This window comes from Coregonus lavaretus (genome assembly GCF_964263955.1).
Source record: "Coregonus lavaretus genome assembly, chromosome: 5".
Taxonomy (NCBI): domain Eukaryota; kingdom Metazoa; phylum Chordata; class Actinopteri; order Salmoniformes; family Salmonidae; genus Coregonus; species Coregonus lavaretus.
Genome location: NC_139992.1, coordinates 1,100,472 through 1,107,971, shown reverse-complemented (window position 1 = coordinate 1,107,971; position 7,500 = coordinate 1,100,472).

Sequence of the window (7,500 nt, the reverse complement as noted above, 5' to 3'; positions counted from 1 at the left end):
GAGCAAGTAGGTCAAGCACATGCAGCCAATGAGCTACTTTGTTTTGCCCGCGATATTTATTACGGCTTCTACTTTTAACATTATGTGCTTTGGCACCCTCATTGCCCCAATATGTCTCTGTCAAAAAAGAGAAAAGTGGACGCAGAGTGCAGAGTGTTCCAAGAAAAATTGTCATCCTTCTATTTATTCACGGAATTGAATGGGAAAGCTGTATGTTTGGTGTGTTCACAGCATGTTGCAGTGCTGAAAGAATATAACCTTCGTCGCCACTATGTGAGTCTTCATGCCGACAAATATGACAACTTTCAAGGACAGCGGAGAAGAGAGAAGGTGAATGAACTGTTGGCGGGTCTGAAGAAACAGCAGTCTGTGTTTACTCACAGCCGAGACATCAGTGACGCTGCAGTGAAAGCTAGCTAACTCATTGCTAATGAAATTGCAGTGGCTTCAAAACCATTTAGTGAGGGTGAAGTTGTAAAAACATGCATGATGAAGGCAGCGGAGTTTGTGTGCTCTGAAAAGCGTCAGGCTTTTGTAAATATCAGCCTGACAAGAAACATAGTTGCAGACAGGATTTCCGATCTTTCAGTGGATTTGGACAGCCAGTTGAAGCAAAAAGTAAAGTCATTTATTGCGTTTTCGGTTGCAATTGATGAAAGCACGGACATTACAGATGTTGCACAACTGGCCATTTTCATCCACGGAGTTGATGACACATTGACCGTCACCGAGGAGTTCGTGGAGTTGGTGCCGATGACAGATACAACGACAGCAGCTGATATTTTCACCGCACTCGTCGACGCGCTGGACAGGGTCGGAGTGGACTGGTCCCGCGCTGTCAGCCTGGCTACAGATGGTGCGCCCTCAATGATCGGGAAAAAAGCAGGCGTTGTGACAAAGTTCAGAGAGAAAGTGCAATCTGCAAATGGAGGACGTGATTTTTTGACTTTTCACTATTTTGCACCAGGAGGCTTTGTGTTGCAAGTCATTAAAGATGGATAACGTCATGAAGGTGGTCATCCAAACTGTTAATTTCATCCGATCCAGAAGCCTGAATCACTGTCAGTTTGACAGCCTTCTCAGAGAGAAAGACCACATCTATGGCCTGCCATACCACACTGAGGTAAGATGGTTAAGCCGAGGTGCTGTGCTGAGGCGTTTCTTTGATTTACGAGAAGAAATTGAACAGTTCATGGAAGAAAAGGAGTGTTAGAATTTCATTCCGCAGAATGGATGCAGGACCTTGCATTTATGGTGGATGTTACAGAGCACCTGAATAACTTGAACAAACAGCTGCAAGGGCGCAACAAAGTTGTCACGCAGTATTATGACAGCATACGTTCTTTCAAGTTGAAGCTGTCATTGTGGGAGACGCAACTCGCCGGTGGTGATGCAGCTCACTTCCCCTGTCTGAAAAATGTGTGCGCGACCCAACATGTGGCAGACATGAAGCGGTTCAAAGATAAAATAACGGGACTGTTACGGGAGTTTGAGTAACGCTTTCAGATTTTTGGTGAACTGGAGAAAGACTTCAACGTTTTTTGCTCGCCATTCACCGTGAATCCCTCTGATCTGCCCGTCAGCATCCAACTTGAAATAATAGACTTGCAGTGTGACTCGGATTTGAAGGGCAAATTTGCCGCAGCTGGCTTGGACACATTTTATCAGAATCTCTTGCCAGGTTACCCCAACTTGACAGCCCTCGCTGCAAAACTGTTGTGCATGTTTGGAACCACATATCTTTGTGAGCAAGTTCTCTGTAATGAGCATAAATAAAACAAAGCTGCGCTCAAGGCTCACGGACAAGCACTTGAATCACATCCTGAAGTTGGCTGCCACTCAGGATGTGACGCCTGATATTGATGTGCTGGTGAAAGCTAAAAGATGCCAGGTATCAGGAGTCAAATAAACTATGCAACCCCACTTAAAGTGCTGCATGAGACACCCTGATATAGTTCTGTGATCTGTGATATACTTCTGTGAATCACTGAGGCATTGTGTGTTTGTGTGTTCTTTGTCCTCAGAACTTTCAAATAACTTGGTGTTTTATGATTAATAGTGATGTTGTGCTTTTGGACACACTGTCCTCAGGCTCCAGCTTTATGTTTATATGTTTTTATGTTGATATGCTATTGTTTTTAATTGATTTTATTTGTATATTTAACCTATTCTTGACTCTGTGGTTCTTGCACTTGTTTGGGGAACAGGATTTCATTATTTTTATCTACATTTCTGCCTGAGAAATTACACCCTGATATAGTTCTGTGATCTGTGAAACAGTTCTGTTAATCACTGAGGCATTGTGTGTTCTTTTTCTTTAGAATTTTCAAATAAACTTTAGGTGTTTTATGATTAATAGTGATGGTGTGCTTGTACTATTTTGGACACACTGTCCTCAGGCTCCAGCTTTATGTTTTATGTTGTTCTCCTGAGTGGCGCAGTGGTCTAAGGCACTGCATCGCAGTGCTAGCTGTGCCACTAGAGATCCTGGTTCAAATCCAGGCTCTGTCGCAGCCGGCCGCGACCGGGAGACTCATGGGCAGCGCACAGTTGTCCAGGGTAGGGGAGGGAATGCCCGGCAGGGATGTAGCTCAGTTGATAGAGCATGGTGTTTGCAACGCCAGGGTTGTGGGTTCGATTCCCATGGGGGACCAGTATGAAAAAAAAAAAAAAAAGGTATTCACTAACTGTAAGTCGCTCTGGATAAGAGCGTCTGCTAAATGACTAAAATGTAAATGTTAAAACAATCTGAAGTTGTTGTTTTTAAGTTATATATACCATGATTGTACCGGTCCGGCCCACTTGGGAATAGATTTTCCTCCATGTGGCCCCTGAGCTAAAATGAGTTTGACACCCCTGTGCTATACGTTAGTGAAAATAACAGTTGTCAACAAGAAAGAGACGGTTTTGGTTAGAGAAAACCCATAAGCTATAAAAGCGCCAGCTAAGGATTCTGGGTACGGCCCAACCTCTCACACGCTACCAACACCCTCCCCATATTCTGTGTGTGTGTGCGTGAGTGAGTGCATGCGTGTCAGGGCTCCACGTTCGTGATCCCAGCTAGTTTTCTCTTTTAGTGTTTTCTATATAAAACACCCTGCTTCACCCTGTGGAGTTTGGCCCGGCGTTTTAGTGTTTGTGGTCATAAACAAGACATTGATTACCCTCAGGGGTTGAGTGAGAAAGTTACAGATGGTCAAAGATCATACCCCAAGACATGCTAACCTCGCTTTTGGTAATGGTGAGAGGTTAGCATGTCTTGGGGGTATGACCTTTGACCCTCTGCAACTTTTTGTTCAGAAACATATTCTATTTTTGTTTATAATAAAAGTGACAAAACATTTTAACCCTTATTTTACGAGGTAAGTTGACTGAGAACACATTCTCATTTACAGCAACGACCTGGGGAATAGTTACAGGGGAGATGAATGAGCCAATTGAAAGCTGAGGATGATTAGGTGGCAATGATGGTATGAGGGCCAAATTGGGAATTTAGCCAGGACACCGGGGTTACCACCCCTACGATAAGTGTCATGGGATCTTTAATGACCACAGAGAGTCAGGACACCCGTTTAACTTCCCATCCGAAGGACAGCACTCTACACAGGGCAATGTCCCCAATCACTGCCCTGGGGAATTGGGATATGTTCTTTATACCAGAGGACAGAGTGCCTCCTACTGGCCCTCCAACACCACTTCCAGCAGCATCTGGTCTCCCATCCAGGGACCGACCCTGCATAGCTTCAGAGGCAAGCCAGCAGTGGGATGCAGGGTGGTATGCTGCTGACAATTCATTCATTTGAAACACAACCAAAACAGACTGCAAATGCATCCAACATGTTTGTAGAGTCACAAGCTTGACGTCGTCATTGCGTGCTATAGGAATACGGGATCAAATACTACACTTTTGACTAATTTATTTATAAGTATCTTTAGGGGTGTCAATAATTTTGACCCCTACCTTTTTGTGAAACACATTTTTAAATAAATACTGAGCTATATTGTATGCTCAAATCAATTGGGAAATTATATTATTTTATACCAATACAATTCCTCAGAGAATGGTATTTTGTTTAACAAGATACAGTCATTATCATAGGTGTCAATAATTTCAGACCCCACTGTAGGTAGGGACAAAGTGACTAGTCAACAGGATAGACAATAAACAGTAACAGCAGCATATGTGATGAGTCAAAAGAGTTAGTGCAAAAAGGGTCAATGCAGATAGTCCAGGGCAGCTATTGGTTAACTATTTTACAAACTATTTAGCAGTCAGTCTTATGGCTTGGGGGGTAGAAGCTGGTAAGGGTCCTGTTGGTTCCATCGGTACTGCTTACCGTGCGGTATCAGTGAGAACAGTCTATGACTTGGGTGGCTGGAGTCTTTTACAATTTATAGGGCCTTCCTCTGACACCGCCTGGTATAGAGGTCCTGGATGGCAGGAAGCTTGGCTCCAGTGATGTACTGACGCACTACCCTCTGTAACACCTTGCAGTCGGATGACAAGCAGTTGCCATACCAAGCGGTGATGAAGCCAGTCAAGATGCTCTCAATGGTGCAGCTGTAGAACTTTTTGAGGTTCTGTGGGCCCATGGCAAATCTTTTCAGCCTCCTGAGGGGGAAAAGGCGTTGTCGTGCCCTCTTCACGACTGTGTTGATGTGTGTGGACCATGATAATTCCTTACTGATGTGGACACCGAGAAACTTGAAGCTCTCGACCCTCTCCACTTTCAGCCCTGTCGATGTGGATGGGGGCGTGCTCGGCCCTCAGTTTCCTGTAGTCCACGATCACCTCCTTTCTCTTTCTGACGTTGAGGGAGATGTTGTTGTCCTGGCACCACACTGCCAGGTCACTGACCTCTTCCATATAGACTGCCTCATCGTCGTCGGTGATCAGGCCAACCACCGCCATGTCGTCAGCAAACTTAATGATGGTGTTGGAGTCGTGCTCAGCTTTTACTACCTGACTACATTTAACATGATTTTTGAATGACTGCCTCATCTCTGTAGCCCACACATACAATGTATCTGTAAGATCCCTCAGTTGAACAGTGAATTTCAAACACGGATTCAACCACAAAGAACAGGGAGGATTCCCAAAACCTCGAAAAGAAGGGCACCTATTGGTTAAAAAACCCCATTGAATATCCCTTTGAGCATGGTGAAGTTATTAATTACACTTTGGATGGTGTATCAATACACACGGTCACTACAAAGATACAGGCGTCCTTCCTAACTCAGTTGCCGGAGAGGAAGGAAACTGCTCAGGGATTTCACCATGAGGCCAATGGTGACTTTAAAACAGTTACAGTTTAATGGCTGTGATAAGAGAAAACTGAGGCTGGATCAACAACATTGTAGTTACTCCACAATACTAACCTAAATGACAGAGTGAAAAATGCATCCTGTTTGCAACAAGGAATTAAGGTAAAACTGCTAAAGAAATGTGGCAAATAAATTAACTTTATGTCCTGAATACAAAGTGTTATGTTTGGGGCAAATCCAACATAACTGAGTATCATATTTTCAAGCATAGTGTTTGGCTGCATCATGTTATTTTTTTAAGTAATTAATCGGACGCTCTTATCCAGAGCGACATAGAGGAGCAATTAGGGTTAAGTGCCTTGCTCAAGGGCACATCGGCAGATTTAGGGGATTCAAACCAGCAATCTTTCGGTTACTGACCCAACGCTCTTAACCGCTACCCGCTACCTTGGCAACGACTTTTTTTGATTTTTTGGGGGGATAAAAAGAAAGCGCAGGCAAAATCCGACATCAAAACTTTGTAACTTTGTCCTGAATATAAAGCGTTATGTTTGGGGGAAATCCAATACAACACATCACTGAGTACCACTCTTCATATTTTCAAGCATGGTGGTGGCTGCAGCATATTATGGGTATGCTTGTCATCAGACACTGGGAGACAAATTCACCTGTCAGCAGGACAAAAACCTAAAACACAAGGCCAGATATACACTGGAGTTGCTTACCAAGATGACATTGAATGTTCCTGAGTTGCCTAGTTATAGTTTTGACTTAAATCGGCTTGAAAATCTATGGCAAGACTTGTGTGTCTGTGTGTGTGTGCGTTTGTGCGCGTGTGTGTGTGCGCGTGTGTGTGTGTGTGTGTGTGTTTGTGTTTGTGCGCGTGTGTGTGTGTGTGTGTGTTTGTGCGCGTGTGTGTGTGTGTGTGTGTGCGTGGTAGACATTAAAGAGCCACTGCCCCTAAAAAGCAACTTCTCCTTCTGAAAACAGCAGATAGTCAGAAAAATGTACTGTATTATGGTGTATTATGGTGTCAAAATTGACTACAAAGTGTGAATAGGATCATTTTAGTCATAAAGCCAGTCTTGTCCTAAACTGAGATTTGGAAGATGATAGGAAAAATATGTATTTCACATAATGAAGGATACCGTAACAATTTTCCTTGGGTTGGGTTTATTTCAAACCTGCCCACAGCTGGCAGCACCCAAGTAATCATCAATTTGGAGCGCAGTTGCACGATGGTCAATTTGGTTTGATATTGGATATCCCTATGGAGCTAGTTAGGGACCATCAGTAAATTACACAATGTACATGGGACAATATGTTAAAAGGTCAATAGCTGAACATTTTAATGAATTAAGACAGTTGAAGTCGGAAGTTTACATACACCTTAGCCAAATACATTTAAACTCAGTTTTCACAATTCCTGACATTTAATCCTAGTAAAAATTCCCTGTCTTAGGTCAGTTAGGATCACCACTTTATTTTAAGAATGTGAAATGTCAGAATAATAGTAGAGAGAATGATTTATTTCAGCTTTTATTTCATTCATCACATTCCCAGTGGGTCAGAAGTTGACATACACTCAATTAGTATTTGGTAGCATTGCCTTTAAATTGTTTAACTTGGGTCTGTCACGGTTTCGGCCGAGGCTGCCTCTCTTCCTTGCTCGGGCAGGCTTCGGCGGTCGTCGTCCCCGGAGTACTAGCTGCCACCGTTGTATGTTTCGATGTTCGTTTAGTTTTGTCTTTATGTTGTACACCTGTTATCATTTAGCGTTCATTAGTGTGTCCTATAAGTTCTCGTTTTGTTTGTCATGTGGCATGTGTGATTTCGGGGTCTCTTTGACTGTGTTTCGTTCCTCCTCTGTTTTGGAGAAGTTTTCGCACTTGTTGTGCGCGTAATTATTTCGTGTGTGGTTTACGCCTGTGTGCGTAATCGCTGGCCTCTTGGCTCTTTTTGGATCATTTTGGAGTGTTTGTTCACTAAAGTCTGTTGGACTGAGCTTCTGCGTCCTGCGCTTGATTTCCTGCACCACATCTACACACAGCACCTTCTGACAGGGTCAAATGTTTCGGGTAGCCTTCCACAAGCTTCCCACAATAAGTTGGGTGAATTTTGGCCCATTCCTCCTGACAGAGCTGGTGTAACTAAGTCAGGTTTGTAGGCCTCCTTGCTCGCACACGCCTTTTCAGTTCTGCCCACAAATTGTCTATAGGATTGAGGTCAGGGCTT